This window comes from Thalassophryne amazonica, chromosome 10 (genome assembly GCF_902500255.1).
Source record: "Thalassophryne amazonica chromosome 10, fThaAma1.1, whole genome shotgun sequence".
NCBI classification, from domain to species: Eukaryota; Metazoa; Chordata; class Actinopteri; order Batrachoidiformes; family Batrachoididae; genus Thalassophryne; species Thalassophryne amazonica.
The window spans coordinates 100,574,583-100,595,661 of NC_047112.1; the positions used below are offsets into that span (position 1 = coordinate 100,574,583).

Sequence of the window (21,079 nt, forward strand, 5' to 3'; positions counted from 1 at the left end):
TCCAATCATGTTGAAAACTATATCACATTATTTGTCTGATTATAACAATTCTAAAAAGGTATAGTTTGGACTATCTATAATGGAATGTTCTGGAGTTATGGGGTAAAAGCAGCACAAATGGTGACACAGGTCAATTTCAGTTTGTACAGGGGTCAAAAGTTAAAGTTGCACCAATTTCAGCAAAAAATTATGCAAATATTGGTTGAAATGAAAGGATCAATAAATGGAATAGTTTTGACTGTGTTGAATGCTTTGTCTCTAAAGTAAAGGTCAAACAAGGTCATTCAACATCCATTGAATTCTATGACATGTAACATATGTTACCCTGTAACATGATAACTAAGCATGACAGATGGTGCAAACTATTCCTTTTTAGAACCCTATTAACCCAAACAATAATCTGCATAATTTTTTTTTACTGAAATTAGAGCTTTAATATTTGACCCTTGTACAAAATGAAATTGACCTTTGTCACCATTTTTGCTGTTGTGACCCCATAACTCCAGAACATTCTGTCATAGATAGTCCAAACTATACCTTTTTGGAATTGTTATGATCAGACAAGTAATGTGACATAGTTTTCAACATGATTGGAGAATTTTTAAAGTTTGACCACTGTGTAATTCTTCATTGACCCCTACCTGGCTACAGCTACCACCCTGGGATGGTTATCATACATTTTTGTGTAGGCCATGATACACTGAGGCACACTCTCATGAGCGCCAATAGCTTAGCTTCTGACATGCTAAAAGTGGATGCCCTCGTTTTGGCCGAACAGCTTTCCACAGTTTCTGGGTATTCTGTGTTAGTACGCGCCCGTGGCCGATGTAAGTAAGTCCCTTCGGCTGCTCCCTTGTTTGCACTTGGGGTCGCCACAGCAAATCCAAGGTGGATCTGCATGTTGAATTGGCACAAGTTGTGCTTGATGAATTCCTGCACAAAAAGTAGTTCGCAGATAATTGTGATATATTCCTGTGAAATAATGAGTATATCTCATCTAAATCACTTCTAAAACTTACTAGTAATAAAATTATAAAGATAACTGAAGTTTTAAGAGTGGCTGTAATAAATATTTAAGAAACTAGTTTATGGGCAACTTCACGTGTTATCACTCAAGCACACTGTAAACATTGACATGATGGAGTTTGATGCGGAAGAGTTCAGAACGATAAGTTTGGAATGTTTTGATTACCATTTACAGTTGGCGATGAAAGACTTCGGTATTAACTTTGTGTTCAAGTCAGAACAAGAAACTTTACTGAAAGAGCTCTATCTGGGAAGAGACACATTCTGTGTGTTGTCGCTCTAACGAGAGCGACACGCTGAGCAGGTGGCGAAAGTAGTCCGGCGAGCTCAATCTGTGGGTGTGAGCTATCCCACAATGCCAGAATAGCAGAGATGTTGGTCCAGTGAGAGCGGCACTCTGAGCAGGGTGGCACTGAGGCTGGATTCTAAGTGTTGTTTTTTCCCCTTAAGTGGTACCGAAAACCTGCTTGGCCCGTGGACTAAAACAACATAAAATACATGCAGCTGTTCACAAAATGCAACAGTTGGCCTTTTCATAACCACAACACCCTTGTGAAATGAGACTGTGTAGGTTATTGACAAGCAGAAAGCTTTGATGATCTCACGAGGCCTACCCGGAAGAAGGAAGAGTTGCAGTTCCTTGACTGGCCACTTGAGGCCGGCTCCAAAAGAGAGCCCACTGACATCCATGTCAAAATGTCCAGGTACAAAACAACACTTTTGGTCTCTATAGATAGTTTCCTCCTCCATGACAACTGTACGGGGGTGAATTGTTTCAAAACTTCTTAGTTTAAGACATTTTAAGCAATAATTCAATGTATAATTGTGGGTGTGGTGACTTTGAGTGACATCTGCTGAGCCAGTCCCAACTCTCACTGTCTCTGTAATTCAGTGTCTGCTTGATGTGATGGCTAGCAGTTATTGAGGGCTGTGTCTGTTGTTTTGTGCATTTTATGATGTGTGGTCATCTAGGACGTCCCTGCAGCAATATTTGCACTGAGTGAAATTGTTGTCTTATTTAATGTCTTATGCTGATGGTGGTAACAGCTTTCGGTAGCTTCTAAAGAGAGAAAATATGCAGCTCATAACTTTTAATGTCCACACTAAAGGAAGCCGTAATGAGAACCACCATACAATCCCCAAAAATATGATTTAATAACCACCCAAACTGAGGTTACCCCATTAGGTAGTTCAGACTTGAAGAGAGGGGTGTGTTCAGGCTTTGTTCATCACACACACTGAGTCACCCACGCTCCACCTCTTTATCCATTTATGACTTCATTGTGACAGAGCCAACATGGCGACGCACAAACATGGGCCTCATATCAGCTGTTCTGGCTTTCTATAGTAAACCTGTAAGTGGAGTCATGCAGAGTTTGTCCAGCAGTCTGCGGTTATTATTATTTGATCTGTCATCTGGTTTGATGATGTAATGTACCGTCTACTGTGCGATAAGAAGAATTAAGTCCTATATGGGCCCTAAGACCCATAGCTCATGGTGCTTTTTCACAGATTTTATAGCATGAAGCAGATGAGTGTCTATGACTGTCTGTGGACGGAACACCAGTCCCTCACAGGTTACTGCCCCAGCCAGTGGTGGTACCCATTTTCAGCTGTATGGACTGGAACAATGCAGATAAACTGTCTTGTCCAAGGATGCAAGTAGCATGACAGCGCCTACATCCTGGTAGCCCACTCCTATCCCACTGAGCTATCTGCTCTGTTGTACCTTGCTACAAAGCAACAGTATTATGCCTGTAGTATCGCTTTAGCACAGCTGTGGCACCTCCAGATAATCACCCAGTGATGTCATCACTGGACAACATTACGTTACAGCATCACCTTGGCAACCGCCGACTGGGACATTGCCCTGATGACACAACACCATTTTTATTACTTTTTTGACTGTTTGATCTTGACTGCATAATGTCACTGTTTGCTTCTAAGAAAATGGAGGCCATCAATCTCTCCCACTGACTGGCTCATTGTGACACATCGACCACTCATCCTGGGTTTGGAAACATTTGATCAAATTTGCTGGATATGCTACACATTCTTCCGTGACATGATAATCCTGGTAGATTTTGACTGAGGATCAGAAGACATGGCCCACGTTAAGGACCCCTTCACACATAGTGTGAAGTTTGGTCGATGTATGGTTGATTACAGTGAAACAGCGCGAAACAGTTCAAAATTAGTGCACCATGAAACATTGCATCGACGGGCAGGCATGCACGAACTTGGTGTGAGAGTTCATGCACACGCCGGTGTCTTTCAGGCAGGAACAGTGCCAGGTGCAGCACATGGCACCACTTATTTGGAAGAAATAAAAAATAAAACCAGCTGGTACCTGTGGGACCACATCGCACCGCTTATGTGGAAAAAAACAAACAAAAAACATACGACCCACTGGACGCGAATGCGCGCCATCCAAAAGCTCTGATTACCAGTCAGAGACTTTATCACTGAGCTACGGAACTGTTCTTTGAAAGCTGTGGGAACCTGCCTCATATCAGGAAGGACATGGAAGTATTACAAAAAAAAAATTAAAATCACACACCATATAAAAACACTGCATTTATCAAGCGAGCAATACAAATATGATCCATTCTGTTCCTCTGTAAATGATCCATGGTCACAGACATACAGTCATGAGATGACATGAATGAGAAGCAGTTCGCTCATCTCATTCATGTCCACATCTGCTGGTGCATCTCCAACGGCCGCATGCGTGTCTTGTGGACAATGCGCCACAGGACACCGCGTCATGTGGAACAGAACTCATGTGGGTGACGTGACAGTGAGATCGCCTGCTGCATGTTCTGATCTGACGGTCCGTTTCAACCTGGGAGCAGCCTGTCCATGTGCGCGCCGTGGGTGTGCTCGATTGCTCCAGGGCGTCGCCACAGTGATATATGTTTTTATTTATGTCCACTTGATAACAGCAAACAGACACACACGCGTCACAGTGGGCAGTTGTTTGTCTGTGTCTGTCCAAACACAGTACATGGTGTCCAGCTGGACTGTCCAGATCCACGGTTTAATTACACGGTTTGCACACGATTCCTGCGTCATGCGCACTAAGTGTGCACTTTGTCCAAACTTTGCACCATGTGTGAAGGGGCCCTAAGTACAAACCTTTGAACCAGTTACAGTTCTTCCTGCCAACGCTATGTTGTGGTCTGTAGGATTCTGAACATGTACAATAATAGATGAGATTGTGCCCTTGGTTATCTTTACTAGCGTGTCACAGAATTCAAGTCCCTCTGTCCAGAGGGGGTTCACATGTGGCTCGAAGATCAGTGTTGTATCTTCCTGTGGTGACTGCATATGAATATGGCACTCAGCGTTGACAGATATGTGTTTGGGTACATTAATAACATCCTTCTTTGTCTTAACAGCATATTCACTTGTTTGCTCTGCACTTACTCATTGTACAAAGGTGTGTGAGTGGTCTGGTTCAATATCAGGGAATACAGTCCTCACTGTCTGACTGAGCCATTCCCTGCTTGTATAGGTAGACTGTTTCAATTTACCACCCATTATCATTTCAGTGACATTAGACCCACAAGCTTGTTTTGTTTCATTACAAGTTTGGGGACAATAACTTCAGTGGCGGGTGCTTTCTCTGAGGCCAGTTGAAATGTTGTCTCTACCCATCCTGCATCTGGCATACACTCACCGTTTGCTGCTACTGTTTCTACAGTGTCCGTAGTGTCCAAGATTTCTGAAATGTCTTTAATTGCCATGTTTGGTAAGTGTATTTCTTTCCACTGCCCCTCAGTAATTGTCACCTGTGAGCCTCAGTCCCACAATGCTTTAACTCTGTGTGTTCTGGATATAACAGCCAATTATGCATTTCTTTCCAACCATCGGAGCTACTTCAGGCTGTTTTTCTCTTTTGGAGGTCATATTCACAGTCATGCATGAGGGGGGAACACATTTTTCACTGTGCGTAGTCCAATCATTAACTTGACATGGCTTAGAACAATACAACACTTTAAAACATGAGGGACACTGTCTCAGTCTTGTTCCCTCCCCATTCTGTCCATGGTGAGCACAGTGCTGAGACCTTGTTACTGTATGTGGCTGGTCACTCCCTGTTCCTTGTGAGGGACCTGTCCTGTTCAGCAGGATTGTCACTTAATTGGACTGACTGGATAGTGACCGAAAATTGTTGTCCAAATGCTTTCCTCTTATTTTGTCTCTCTGCCTCACAGACACATGCAGTGTTCATGCCTTCAAGTAGCAATTTGTCTGATATGTCAGTCTGCTCAAGATATGGCTGAATTCACGCTTGATATTGTCACTTTGCAAACGAGTTAGCACAGTGTGAAGAAACATGTTCTGCACCAATCCTGGGTCATATTTGAACCCTGATTCATCCTGTTGTGATGCAAACAGAATCATCTGTCTCCAGTCAAAAACATAAATCAGGAAGCTCTGTGGTGTTTCATTTGTGCCTTGGACCTTAGAGGTTACCTGGTTGAAGAGGTCAGTGGCACTTTTTTCTTGGTAGTGGAAGCGTCGTATGTATCATAATGTGGATCATGTTAAATTGGCTTTCAAACTCCAAAGCTGCATGCCAGGTGAGATTGCTCTGATGACGGCATCTACATTCTCAGATTCTGAAAACCCTTTGCTCAGGACATGTTCAATCTGACAAGGTAGACTTGAAAAGGTGAACCGGTCTTCCTGACCAGGCTCACCAGTCTGGCTAGAAAATTTAAAGTCTTTATGCCATGGGTGGGGGGGCTAGTATGAGTAAGAACCAGGGTTATTGCTTTCCTGCACTTCTGTTCATTGGTCTCAGTCTGGTTCTGCGTTGTTACTAACTGAAATTGCAAAGCCTCTTTTCCTGTTCTTGTTGTTGTTGTTTTTGTTCCTCATTTATACACGCGTCATACTAGAGGTCGCATGAGCCCGAATACCGTCCGAATGAAAATTCGACCTCCATTTGGGCAAAGTCAAGGCACAATTGAAAAACTCTGACAGCATTCTGCGTACACTCAAAACAGTTGGGTAAATTCCTGTGGCCGGCCTGAATGTTTAGCACATGTTCAAAACATTCTAGGTGCAGTCAAGGTAGAAAAAGCTTTAACGGCAGTCGAACTGCAGTCTGACCACAGTCTGACTATGTATGTATGTATGTATGTATGTATGTATGTAAAGATTCTCACAGCATCAAAACACCATTTTGAACAGTCTGATCATGCTCGAGAGACATTTGCCATGGTCAGGCATGTCAAATCCTGCTGGCATGTCCCAATTGTGCCACAGATTTAACTATACGTGCACCTCTGGTGGATCCTGTTTGGAGTGCGCAAAGGGAATATTGTTATGTGCAATGTCTGTGGCATGCATTCATCCTATGAAGTAGACATGAACATTGCGCAATCAAACCGAAAGCATCATGTGTCACTGCGAGTCAATGCATCTCAGAGCCGTGGAGCTGCGGTACATCTGACCAGAGTGTCATATCTATAATAAACCTTATATTACAGATACATTGTCATTCCCTCTCATGGGTGAGAAAATGATCATCGTAGCTGTAACACCACGAGCAGATGCACCTCGCTGCTGCCCCACGGTGAGTCAGTGCATTTCAGAGGCTCGGTGCAGAGCGGCACAGCGCAGCTGAATGGCGTGTCACAGTTGTAATATGCATATTATGACATGTACACCATCAAACTCTTTAGGAGGAATGACGTTCCAACTGTATTGCCTAGCCATCACAATATAAATCAAATTACAAATCACCTTTGGAACAGCTTCAGATGTGTCTCACAGCGCAGGGCAAACAAAAGCCAGGCTGCACCCTGTGATAAAATCCCTGTCATCCTGGGAGCATCATGAGATGGTTACAGCAGCTAAGTGCCGATGGCACATGCCTCGTCCACCATGAAATATACATCCCATAGCTCATATCATGTGATAGTTCCGCTGCTCATGCATGAGCTCATACCATCTGATGGCTCCGCAGCTCATGTGTGAGTTCATATCATCTGATGACTGCGCTGCTCGTGGATGATGCTGTATCATGTGATTGCTGCACACTATCCAGATGGGCAGCGTGATGCCCTGCTGTGCATTACAGAACTGATTTCTGGAGAGCGAGAGAGAGAGAGAGAAAGAGAGAGATGGACCCAGGCCAGAGAAGACTGAAACACCATAAACACAAGTTAGGATTAAGCATACCAACACATGGAAAATGACACCCACGACAAGATAATATGAAGATTAAACCCAAACGCCAGAATGATCTCTGACAATAATAACAAAGGAGAATTAACCAGATCTTCTTCTTGTTCTTTGTCTTTTGGCTGTTCCCGTTAGGGGTCGCCACAGCAGATCAAAAGAGAGAGAGAGAGAGAGAGAGGAGAGAGAGAGAGAGAGAGAGAGAGAGAGAGAGAGAGAGAGGAGAGAGAGAGAGAGAGAGAGAGAGAGAGAGAGAGAGAGAGAGAGAGAGAGAGAGAGAGAGAGAGAGAGAGAGAGAGAGAGAGAGAGAGAGAGAGAGAGAGAGAGAGAGGAGAGAGAGAGAGAGAGCGCTTGCGATGGTGGGAGGGAGGGAGTGTACGGATGCTGTGAAATGCTTTCCTGCCAGGATCTGCCTTACCTCCCCTCTGGCTTACGTATATAATCCAATATTTGTACTAATATATGGTCAGGGTCCCCTGATTATGGGTTTACTGTGATACACCGTGGACTGGTGTCCGCAGCAGTAATAACGGTTGTGGGTGTGCACGTCGGTGTTCTGATGACTGTAATACTCTGAACACATGTGGTTATACGTGCACTTCAGTTATGTGATTGTCAGAAGACCTTGTTTTACATGTTCACAGTTCATAGGTTGGATGTCAGCAATTAGACATGGCATGTCTTCAAAAGATAGCAGACCACAGCACTCGCTCTGCCATGCCCCTCTCCTTGCTTGCCTTCCACCCAGACTTCGGGTGGCGATCGGGCCGCACTCACATGGCACTGAACACAAAATACAACAAGATTAAGTAGCAATTCTAAACAACACTTCATACTTCAACACTTTCTTATAGCAATATGTAAGTTAAAAATGTACCTGACTGTTTAATATGGCAAATCAGGTATGTTCTCTTGTACTGGCTGATTGTAACTAATCAGGTATGAGTAGAATAGAGAGAAATAGAAAATATTTCAAATCAAAATGAAACATACCTCATTGTCCCCACAGGGAAATTTTGGCTGGACAAAAGTACTACAGCAGCTGCAGAGCAATGCAAAATAATAATAATAAGGTAATACAAAGACAGATCCAGCCTACAATATAAATAAAATAAAATAAAAAAACAGATAAAATAAAGTAAAACTGATGTATGGAGCCTGCCCTAAAACAGCCTAAAAGACTGATAAAAATTGATTTAAAAACTTTAATACTTATCCCTCATAAAATTTAAAAGCCCTATAAAAATTATGACGTTAAAAACCAGTGTGCAAAAAAAGTGTAGAGAGATGCTAAAGTGCAAAATATGAGGGATATCCTATCGAAATGCATCTTATTTTTTCTTACTGAGCAGTGTGACAGACACTGGGATGAATGAGAGTTTAACACTATTAGTTTTACACTTGCTTGCTCCGTAACATCTTCCTGACAAGTTGTACTCTGAGAACAGAATGTGTGTCATTTAAGATCCTGTGTGTCAGCTAAATTGCAGAACCTTCACAGTTGGTCAGAAGGGAAGCGTAATCTTTTACATCCATCACTTTCACAGCTGTTTTCACCCTGTACTAGGGTTTTAACTTGAACTGCACAGTGAGGATGTCAAACATAAATGATGGTAACCAGCTAATAATGCTATTTTTCACTTATTACAAGTTGAACTGTACATATTGGTGCTCAGTTTACTTTCTGTTTTGCACTGAACATCATGAATATGGTGTGTGTGTGTGTGTGTGTGTGTATATATATATATATATATATATATATATATATATATATATATATATATATATATATACACACACACACTGGACAAAGCCCATGTGACATCACACGTATGTTTTCTATAGATACCTGGAACATCTGATATGAAGCCCATGACTGGGCCATGGATTGGATGTTGCCATGTTCGCAGTTGCTGTATGATGAACTTATTAATGCATATGGGGGTGGAGTATGGGTGGCGCCGTGTCTGACGAAAGATGCCTAAACCCCCCTAACCTTGGTTTGGGTGTTTATTAAATCATATTTTTGGGTATTTTTGGTGGTTCTCATGACGGTTTACTTTGCTGTGTACAGTAAAAGTTAAGAGCCACTTATTTTCTCAGTAATCATGCATTAAGTGAATCGAACAGATGTTGCTATCGACAGCTGCTAAAAGTACCGATGCCATTAGAATACAACATTAAATCTGACGAGAGTTTCACTCAGAACGGATTTTGCAGCAGAGACATCTTAGATGATCCATTAGGAGGATTCACCACACAAGTTGTATAATTCCAGATGTTTGTAATAAAATTCTCCAAAATGACATACGTGGTCTGTCCATAAATTAACGGTCCTTTTTATTTTTTTAAAAAACTATATGGATTTCATTCATATGTTTTTACGTCAGACATGCTTGAACCCTCGTGCGCATGCGTGAGTTTTTCCACGCATGTCGGTGACGTCATTCGCCTGTGAGCACGCCTTGTGGAAGGAGTGGTCCCGCCCCCTCGTCGGATTTTCATTGTCTGGAAATGGCGGAATGAAAAGGACTTTTTTTCCATCAGAATTTTTTCAGAAGCTGTTAGAGACTGGGTGTTAGAGACTGGCACCTAGAAACCATTCATTGCAGGAGGAAACTATCTATAGAAACCAAAACCATTTTTTGAATCAGGCTGTAAACATGTTTATTTTTGCTCTAAAGTTAGACAATTTAACATGAAGTCCTGTCGGAAAGTACTCTGTTTTGGAGGCAACCTCAAGCGGCCAGTCAGGGAAAGGCACTTCCGCACTGGCTTCATCTGATGTCCTCGGGGTTTGAAGTCCTGGTCCTAACAACCACTGCCTCACACTGTCACATTTCTAAATGAAGAAATCCAACCACACAAAATGGACAACACATCAATCCAATCCAAAATAAACTCTTAAACATTCAAAATTCAGATTTGGCCTGTGATATTACATTAAAATGTAGCCCCGTTAAAAATATGTAGTGTATAAAAAAGTTTTTTGTGATGATTCTCTTTTGAATGAGATCAGAATTTGGGAAAAACTGTGTGGGGAAAATTGCAATGTTTGAGAAAGACACACTGAAGATTGAGGTTTCTGTTTTTTTATTTTATTTTGCCATTCAATTTAAGTAAAGAAATAGTTTTCATTTTTTAAATATGTGTGTGAAATATTTCCAGTGATTTTTAAGGCCCTATAATACATCAAGCTGTGCTGTTTGTTTTAAAGAGTTGGTAAACTCAATTGTCCGTAGTGTGGTCTTACATTTAAGTTGATTTGGAGGTGAAGGATTTATAAATTGACCCAAGCTAAAACAACATTAATTTGTGAAGGGTTTTTATACCAAAAGTCATGAATAGATGAAGAACCCAGGACCCCACCTACATATTAGAGGGTAGATGGGTTGCAAAAATGCGACACATTATGCATGTGGACCTCAGGATGTAACTATCTATACGGAGCAAAGGCAGAAATGCCACATTTTTGTCTCATGAAGTGAATGTTGGCGTAATTGTCTTCTTTGTGGACCTGCTCATTATTTAATGCAGCACCTCTCCTTGTGTGAGGACAAATGTTCTCACAAGGTTTATTCCTGCCTCATATTTCACCGCACAGCTTTCCGCCACACATCTGTGAAATGGACAGAAATTTACAATAAATTTGTCTTCTTGGTTAGACAACATCACAACTATTTCAGCTTTTGTTGATATATTAAAAATAGAAATTACATTTTCATTGCTCAACTGCTTTTAAACCATATACATATAATTTGCACTGTCATAGAGATTTAGTGACTAAACATTGTCACAGTTCCACTTTCCACTATCCACTTAGGTTTATTTATTTATTTAAATTTTTGGGGGGTGGGGGTGGGGGGTGGTGCTGTGGGCAGAAGTCTATAAATAGATCTAAACATGTTGATGATATTTTAGTGTTTTATTATTGGCAAAATTTTCGAAAAATTTGTCACATACAATTCTTTCCGCCGTACAAATCTTTCCGCCTCGCTTAGACAACAGCGCTTGGAACTTGAGGTGGATGGATGATGAAAGAAGTAAAATACCTTCGCAATTTACGTTGATATTTTGATGAATTTCTTCATTTACAGCTATTGTCAGTTATTTAATCGATGTTATTAATTCTTTCCGCCGTAAAGTTTTCCATATCTAATAATTGTAGCCTACCCAATATTCAGATTCTAATAACTGGAACTGAGGAATGAGTAGGAAATGTATTGATTGGAAACATTTTGAGATACTAACCGTTCTCCAAGAAACATTTCTTGGACTGGTATCTCAGTGTCCGTCTGGACGACTTTGAAATACCCTGTGGATATTTGTTCGTTCGTAAATATTCTGCGAGGGCAGTCATCTGCTCACTAAACACTTGCATTTTCATTGAGTACATGATTAACCAGTGTTAATGATTAAAATAGATCAAGTTTCTTCTGCTTTGGTGCCACTTGACAGGTAGAGATGTAGATGACAACAAATAAATACATCTATGCCAGTTCACAGGTAGAGATGCAGACGACAATGAATAAATAGATCTACGCATGTGTAACATTCCGTGCTGTTTTCTAAGCGAGATGGAAAGAATTGTACGGCGGAAAGAATTGTACGTTACACTGGCATAATTTGCATTTTGTTAGCTCACTGAAAGCAAAAGATGAAGCAGTTAAAGTTTAATATGAAAAGGTTTCAAAGGAGAATATTTTAATTTGTTTCAAAACAAGCAAGTAACAAAACAGTCTTGGAATCCTATATATGCTACAAAATTGCAGCAGATAGCTTTTGTAAATTAATTTTCAGTAATTCAGTCGTCACTATTTCGTATTGATTTGCAAATGCCAGATTTTCTGGTTCCTGCTCTAATCTGTCCATGATGTCCTGCAAATATTTCACAAAAATTCACAAGAAATTTTGCCTTGCTTTTTAAAAATATTCTCAAAATTGAAAAAGGCATTTTAAAAACAAATAAACAAACAAACAACCCCCCCCCCCCCAAAAAAAGAGAAAAAAAAAACCCTCTGCAGTACAGTTCCAACCCTGGAAAAATGGATTAAATGCTTAACAGTCTATCAAAGAATGCAACAGAGCAGAATATCAAAATGCAATGACAGAAAATGACATTTGGGAGCACCTGTGGAAATTGGGCTGACTGAACACAGGTGAGGTGGACTAGTGCAGACAGAGGACACAAGAGGGAGCCAGAGACCAGAGAGAGAGAGAGAGAGGGAGAGAGAGAGAGAGAGAGAGAGAGAGAGAGAGAGAGAGAGAGAGAGAGAGAGAGAGAGAGAGAGAGAGAGAGATGGACCCAGGCCGGAGAAGACTGAAGCACCATAAACACAAGTTAGGATTAAGCATACCAACACATGGAAAATGACACAAATGACAAGATAATATGAAGATTAAACCCAAACGCCAGAATGTGATCTCTGACAATAATAACAAAGGAGAATTAACCAGATCTTCTTCTTCTTCTTTGTCTTTTGGCTGTTCCCGTTAGGGGTCGCCACAGCAGATCAATCGTTTCCATCTCACCCTGTCCTCTGTGTCTTCCTCTGTCACACCAACCACCTGCATGTCCTCCTTCAACACATCCATAAACCTCCACTTTGGCCTCCCTCTTCTCCTCCTGCCTGGTGGCTCCATCCTCAGCATCCTTCTCCTGATATACCCTGGGTCCCTCCTCTGCACATGTCAAAACCATCTCAATTGCACCTCTCTGACTTTGTCTCCAAACTGTCCCACCTGAGCTGTCCCTCTGATATTTTCATTTCTAATCTTGTCCATTCTTGTTACTCCCAAAGAGAATCTCAACATCTTCAGCTCTGCCACCTCCAGCTCTGCCTCCTGTCTTTTTGTTAGTGCCACCGTCTCTAAGCCGTACAACATAGCTGGTCTCACTACTGTCTTGTAAACTTTCCCCTTCACTCTTGCTGATATTCTTTGGTCGTAAATCACTCCTGCCACCTTTCTCCACCCACTCCACCCTGCCTGCACTCTCTTCTTCACTTCTCTACCACACTCTCCATTACTTTGAACAGTTGACCCCAAATATTTAAACTCATCTACTTTCACCACTTCTACTCCTTGTAACTGCACTATTCCACTGGGCTCCCTCCCATTCACACACATGTACTCAGTCTTGCTTCTACTGACTTTCATTCCCCTTCTCTCCAAAGCATATCTCCACCTCTCCAGACTAGACTCAACTTGCTCTCTACTCTCACTACAGATCACAATGTCATCTGCAAACATCATAGTCCATGGGGACTCCTGTCTGATCTCCTCCGTCAACCTGTCCATAACCACTGCAAACAAGAAAGGACTCAGAGCTGATCCTTGGTGTAATCCCACCTCCACCTTGAATGAGTCTGTCATTCCGACTGCACATCTCACCGCTGTCACACTATTCTTGTACATGTCCTGCACTACCCTAACATACTTCTCTGCCACTCCAGACTTCCTCATACAATACCACAGCTCTTCTCTTGGCACCCTATCATAAGCTTTTTCTAAGTCCACAAACACACAATGTAACTCTTTCTGGCCTTCTCTGTACTTCTCCAACAGTATTCTCAGAGCAAACATTGCATCTGTAGTGCTCTTTCTCAGCATGAAACCATATTGTTGCTCATAGATCTTCACCTGTTTTCTAAGCCTAGCTTCTACTACTCTTTCCCATAACTTCATGCTGTGGCTGATCAACTTTACGCCTCTGTAGTTACTGCAGCGCTGCACATCACCCTTGTTCTTGAAAATAGGAACCAGCACACTTCGTCTCCACTCCTCAGGCATCCTCTCACTTTCCAAGATTTTATTAAACAATCTGGTTAGAAACTCTACTGCCATCTCTCCTAGACATTTCCATGCCTCCACTGGAATGTCATCTGGACCAACTGCCTTTCCGTTCTTCATCCTCTTCATCACAGCCCTCACTTCTTCCTTACTAATGTCTTGTACTTCCTGATTTACTCTCACCACATCATCCAGCCTTTTCTCTCGCTCATTTTCTTAATTCATCAGCTCTTCAAAATATTCCCTCCACCTTCTCAGCACACACTCCTCACTTGTCAGCACATTACCATCTGCATCTTTTACCACCCTAACCTGCTGCACATCCTTTCCAGCTCTGTCCCTTTGTCTGGCCAATCGGTACAAGTCCTTTTCTCCTTCTTTACTATTCAACTTCTTGTACAGCTTGCAATATGCCTTTTCCTTCGCTTTTGCCACTTCTCTTTTCACCTTACACCGCATCTCCTTGTACTCCCGTCTACTTTCTTCATCTCTACGACTATCCCAAAACTTTTTCGCCAACCTCTTTCTCCTTATGCTTTCCTGGACCTCTTCATTCCACCACCAAGTCTCCTTGTCTTCCTTCCACTGTCCAGATGTCATACCCAGTACTGTCCTAGCTGTCTCCCTCACCACATCTGTAGTACTTTTACAGTTGTCCAAAATTGCTTCCCCTCCAACCAGTGCTTCTCTCACCTGCTTGCTAAATTTCACACAACAGTCTTCCTCCTTCAGCTTCCACCATCTGATCCTTTGTTGAGCTTTCACTCTCTTCTTCTTCATTTCCTCTAAATTCATCCTACAAACAACCATCCTATGCTGTCTAACAATACTGTCTCCTGCCACCACCTTACAGTCTCTGATTTCTTTTAGCTTGCATCTCCACAAGTCGGTTTCAGCATTTTATCCGGATATTCCACTGTTAAAGGAGATTTTTTTAATGAAAGACGTGTGGACGGGTCCGCGCATTGGGATGCAGCCAGCGCGGTGCTGCGGCACAGGAAAAACACCTCCGTGTTGATAACCATTTGTAAAATCCAGGCGGCTTTTGATGGCTTTCAGTGGAGTGAGTTTCTGAGAAATTGTTTAACAGCTGGGCGTGTTGCACCTTGTCCTTAAGGCTTCCAACAGAGGTGTTTTTCCTGTGGCGGAGCGTCGCGCCGGCTGCGAGCCGACGCTGCAATCCGTCCGCACATCTTTCATTTAAAAAAATCTCCTTTAACAGTGGAATGTCCAGATAAAATGCTGAAACCAACTTCTTCTGAAACTTCTCTGTTCTCTCACGACGTCCTGGAGCAATAGAGCCTGAAATGTGGAGGTTTTCAGCTTGAAACAGGCTGACGACGGCGCCTGGGAGTGCTGCGCGACATTCCGCTCCGTGGGAAGTCCTTAAAGCGACAGTATCACCTCAAAATCTCTCATCAGCCGTTAAAATTTTCACCGAAAACCAGCTTAATTTTTCGAACCGTATCCACTTCGGTGTGCCTCACCGGTTTAGAAAAAGTTTTGATCAAACAAAGTGCCAGTCTCTCAGCAACTTCTCAGACAAAGGAATTCCGACGAGGGGCTGGACGACTCCTCCCACAAGGAGTGCTCACAGGTGAATAACGTCACCAACAGGCGTGGAAAAACTCACGCATGCGCACGAGGGTTCGAGCATGTCTGACGTAAAAACATATGAATGAAATTCATATAGTTTTTGAAAAAATAAAAAGGACCTATACTTTTATTGACAGACCTCGTACTCTTCCTTTAAAATTACCTCAACACCATTTCTCTTTCTGTCCTCACCATGGTACAACAACTTGTACCCACTGCCGATGCTCCTGCTTTTACTTCCCTTCCACTTGGTCTCTTGCACACACAATATGTCTACCTTTCTCCTCTCCATCATATCAGCCAGCTCTCTCCCTTTACCAGTCATACTACCAACATTCAAAGTCCCCACTCTCATTTGCACCCTTCTAGTTTTCTTCTTCTCCCATTGTTTGTGGAAACGTTCTCCTCCTCTTCTTTGTCGTCTTCACCCAGCAGTAGCCCAATTTCCACCGGCACCCTGTTGGGCAACAGCACTGGTGGCGGACGTTGTTAAGCCGGGCCTCGACCGATCCGGTATGGAAATTCAATTGTTAGTCTGCATAGTTGGGTTGGCTTGTTTTATGCCGGATGCCCTTCCTGATGCAATCCTCCTCATTTATCCGGGCTTGGGACCGGCACTCAGAATGTACTGGTTGCATACCCCATGTGGCTGAGTTAAAGGAGAATTAACCAGATAGCGCAGATAATATTAGTGAAAATAGAATAACATGGCAATGAAACAAAACACCAAAACGTGACCAGTGAGAGAAGTAAGTCCTGTAAAGGTGCTGATACTGTAGTGTGAAGTGGATGAGAATCTATGAGGCCCCCACCCCCAGATGGGGCACCAGCCCATCGAGGAGCACACTTCCAGCTGAGGCTGGTATCCATTTACAGCTGGGAGGATTGAGATGACGAAGTGTCTTGTCCAAGGACACAGACAGGCAGCCTGAAGCATGCAACTGCAATCAAACTCTGGTCTGTAGATTGTCTTAACACCTATCCCACAGAGCCCCTTGCTGTATATCTAAAAATAATCCTGTATTTCAGTCTAGTACTGACTCTGTTCAGCCACAGGTAGAATATAAACTTGCAAAACCATCTTGGAATCTTGTGTCCTTGTGAATCTGGCCTACTTTTCAGCATCTGTCTCTAATCTCTCCATCATCCTCATCTTCTGTCCTTCCATTACTCTTCTTTCTTCATTAATTTCCATCAATTGTGAAATTATTTCCCCAACGGCCTTGGCCAAGGCAATTACTGCCATTCACCTGTGTGTTAATCAAATTTTCCCAGTGTGGATGCACGCTGTTCCCTCACCGGAAACAGTTTCTAATTGTAAATGTCAGCAAGCTGGTGCCGACTTTCATCACTGAGAATGTGTTAAGGTGATATTTCTCTGAAAATGAATACTTCATCCAAATCGCCAGGAAGACCCAATACTCTGTTCATCTACTTGAGCAGTTATTACTTCTTATTTATTCATTCATTTGATGAGTGAAGACAAGCTGTATGTTACAGACTCTGGGCAAAAATTAAGTGCTTTAGCTGTTAACACGTTAGATCACTTAGTTCCAGTATCCACTGTAACAGGATGATAATAATAGTAATAATAATAATAATTATTATTATGATCTAATAATGTTGCTATGTGCTTTAGATACAGTACATGTTGTAATCAGATTACTCCACTGACCACACACTCATTGGGCTTTGTGTTTGTGTGTGCATGTGATATGAGGTAAAATTTAGCTTGTTACAGCTTTCGAACGCCTATGTAATTCCTTTACTAAATGATATAGAATCAATTGTAGCTCAAATAGTAGAATAGATTGTACGTAAACTGAAAAGTTGGTATGTCAATTCCTCTGTAGGGTCAACCATAAATATTTGCAACAAGAAATGTGATTGTACTTGGCCTGTCAGTAAAAAATGAATTACTTGTAATAAGATCAAAATTAAGCATGGAAAAGGTCATCTTGATATGTAGACTTTAGATATTTGGAAAGGGATATATTAAAGTTTGTGTTACCTAATTCAGGTAAAGTTAATATTTACAGTTTCAGATTATTTGAGGACTAAGATTAGGTCTGGAAGTAGATGTACCCACCACAGCACTTATCCACCACAGGTCCTTGATAGCAGCCACCCAGGCAGACACCTGGCCCATTCCCTCTTTTAAAAAGTAGCCATCATTTGCTGCAGCCAGGTGAAATATGAAACATGGGTTGTTGGGAAAGTGTCAGTACACGGACCCACAACAGGGGGCGCAAATGAACGGACAATGAAGAAAGTCAAATAACAAGGCTTTACTGTTGTGAACACGCACAACAAATACAACAAATCACAATTTCGGTCTCAAGTTAAATTCCAACGGTGTCGTGTGGGCAGGCTCGACGATAGGAGACGTCTGTCCAAGACGAACCGGAACCACCCGATTTCCTCTGCCACCGAACCCCGGGAATACTGGAACCGCCAAGTCCCGAACTCCCAGGTGGTCTCTGCCTCCGCTCGTCAGATCCGGTACTGCTGGCGAGGAACAGACACAGTCAGACGTGGGTGCGGCTGCACCCAACAACACGTGGGCTGGAAAACACCACCTCCACCTCTAATCAGAAAACAACACTGTCTAGTAACTAGGATACTTATCCAATACGTTCCTTTCACAAATGATGAAGGGCTGGCTGAGTTTGTTACCTCCTTGGTAGAGCGATATCTCGGCAAATGAGGTGGAGATGCCGTCCTGCTGATATACCTCCTCAGTGATTGGGATCAGCTGTCTCCAGTGATAGATGACAGCTGTCATCCTGGCTGCTCCCGTAAGGCGGCAGCGCCCTCCGGTGCCTGGAGCCCGCACTCCAGGCAGGGCGCCCTCTAGTGGTGGTGGGCCAGCAGTACCTCCTCTTCAGCGGCCCACACAACAGGACCCCCCCCTCAACAGGCGCCTCCTGGCGCACGACCGGGTTTGTCAGGGTGGCGACAGTAGAAGTCGGCCAGGAGGGCCGGGTCCAGGATGAAGCCCTTCTTCACCCAGGAGCGTTCTTCGGGGCCGTAGCCTTCCCAGTCCACCAGATACTGAAAAGATGAGTATATCGTCTAGATATACGAAGACGAACCGGTGCAGGAAATCCCGCAAGACATCATTAACTAATGCTTGGAACGTCGCGGGGGCGTTTGTGAGGCCGAACGGCATGACCAGGTACTCAAAGTGACCTAAGGGGGTGTTGAATGCCGTTTTCCACTCGTCTCCCTTCCGGATCCGAACCAGATGATACGCGTTTCTAAGATCGAGCTTGGTGAAAATTTGGGCTCCATGCAGGGGTGTGAACACCGAATCCAACAGGGGCAACGGGTATCGGTTGCGAACCGTGATCTCGTTCAGCCCCCTATAATCAATGTATGGACGGAGTCCGCCGTCTTTTTTGCCCACAAAAAAGAAACCTGCGCCCATCGGGGAGGTGGAATTCCGGATCAACACGGCAGCTAATGAGTCCCGGATGTAGGTCTCCATTGATTCGCGCTCAGGCCGGGAGAGGTTGTACAGCCTCTCCTCTGTGCATCTGGTGCCCTAAATGTTGCCCTACTCGTGTCCATAGCTTCGTCAGCAGGGGGAGCTGTGGCCCCACGGAGCGCAGGGGCCGTGGAGCGTGGGGAAGGTGGAGCGCGGTCGGAACCGGAAGGGAGAGGGACGGCGCGTGCCCAGCCACGCCCTTCGTCTCGTTCCCGCCGACGTTCTTCTAACCGGTTGTCTAACCGTATGACGAGATCGATGAGCCCATCTAAATCCCGCGGTTCGTCCTTAGCCACCAGGTGCTCCTTGAGAACCAAAGACAGTCCGTTTACAAAGGCGGCGTGGAGGGCAGTGCTATTCCAGCCGGACCTCGCAGCCGCAATGCGGAAGTCGACTGCATAGGCAGCTGCGCTCCGACGCCCCTGTCTCATTGACAGTAGCACGGTTGAAGCGGTCTCGCCCCTATTAGGGTGATCGAACACGGTTCTGAGCTCCCTTACAAACCCATCGTATGTCAGAAGGAGCCGTGAATTCTGCTCCCAGAGCGCTGTAGCCCAAGCGCGTGCCTCACCGTGAAGCAGGTTTATTACATAAGCTACTTTACTAGCATCAGTCGCGTACATGACGGGACGCTGTGCGAAGACGAGCGAGCACTGCATCAGAAAATCCGCGCACGTCTCCACACAGCCTCCGTACGGCTCTGGGGGGCTTATGTATGCTTCCGGGGAAGGTGGGAGAGGTCGTTGAACAACCAGTGGAACGTCTATGTTACGCACAGGGTCTACGGGAGGGAGAGCCGCAGCGGCGCCCGGAGGGCGCGCTTCCACCTGCGCGGCGAGAGCCTCCACCTTGCGGTTCAGGAGGACGTTCTGCTCGGTCATCAAATCTAACCGAGTCGTGAAAGTGGTGAGGATCCGCTGCAACTCACCGATTACCCCTCCTGCGGACGCCTGCGCGTCCTGTTCTTCCATTGGCCGTTCAACAGCCGGTTGACGCCCCTCGGGATCCATGACGTTGGCCGAGATATCCTGTTGGGAAAGTGTCAGTACACGGACCCACAACAGGGGGCGCAAATGAACGGACAATGAAGAAAGTCAAATAACAAGGCTTTACTGTTGTGAACACGCACAACAAATACAACAAATCACAATTTCGATCTCAAGTTAAATTCCAACGGTGTCGTGTGGGCAGGCTCGACGATAGGAGACATCTGTCCAAGACGAACCGGAACCACCCGATTTCCTCTGCCACCGAACCCCGGGAATACTGGAACCGCCAAGTCCCGAACTCCCAGGTGGTCTCTGCCTCCGCTCGTCGGATCCGGTACTGCTGGCGAGGAACAGACACAGTCAGACGTGGGTGCGGCTGCACCCAACAACACGTGGGGTGGAAAACACCACCTCCACCTCTAATCAGAAAACAACACTGTCTAGTAACTAGGATACTTATCCAATACGTTCCTTTCACAAATGATGAAGGGCTGGCTGAGTTCGTTACCTCCTTGGTAGAGCGATATCTCGGCAAATGAGGTGGAGATGCCGTCCTGCTGATATACCTCCTCAGTGATTGGGATCAGCTGTCTCCAGTGATAGATGACAGCTGTCATCCTGGCTGCTCCCGTAAGGCGGCAGCGCCCTCCGGTGCCTGGAGCCCGCACTCCAGGCAGGGCGCCCTCTAGTGGTGGTGGGCCAGCAGTACCTCCTCTTCAGCAGCCCACACAACATGGGTATCCCTTTGGCTTTTTCCAGTCCATGTGGATATGCATTCTGGATTATTCCGTAAGTAATTACTCATTTGACATAAAGTCATTCCAGTGGTACCCACAGATCCTCTGAAGAGACCTACTACCAAATACATCCAGTCATTAGGTCATTGGTTAGTGTGCAAGTCTCGCAACCATACAGAAAGATAGGAAGCACCAAGACCCTGAAGACAATCTCCTGCAAAGGTAACAGCAACGTGAAATACTTCTGTTCA

At 44.1% G+C, this 21,079-nt stretch overlaps 1 protein-coding gene across 1 annotated transcript in view; it reads left to right on the top strand.

Moving 5' to 3' along the window:
• The window catches only part of oca2 (oculocutaneous albinism II), a 288,339-nt gene that overhangs the window by 189,594 nt on the left and 77,666 nt on the right, over nt 1–21,079 (top strand). The window lies entirely within an intron of this gene.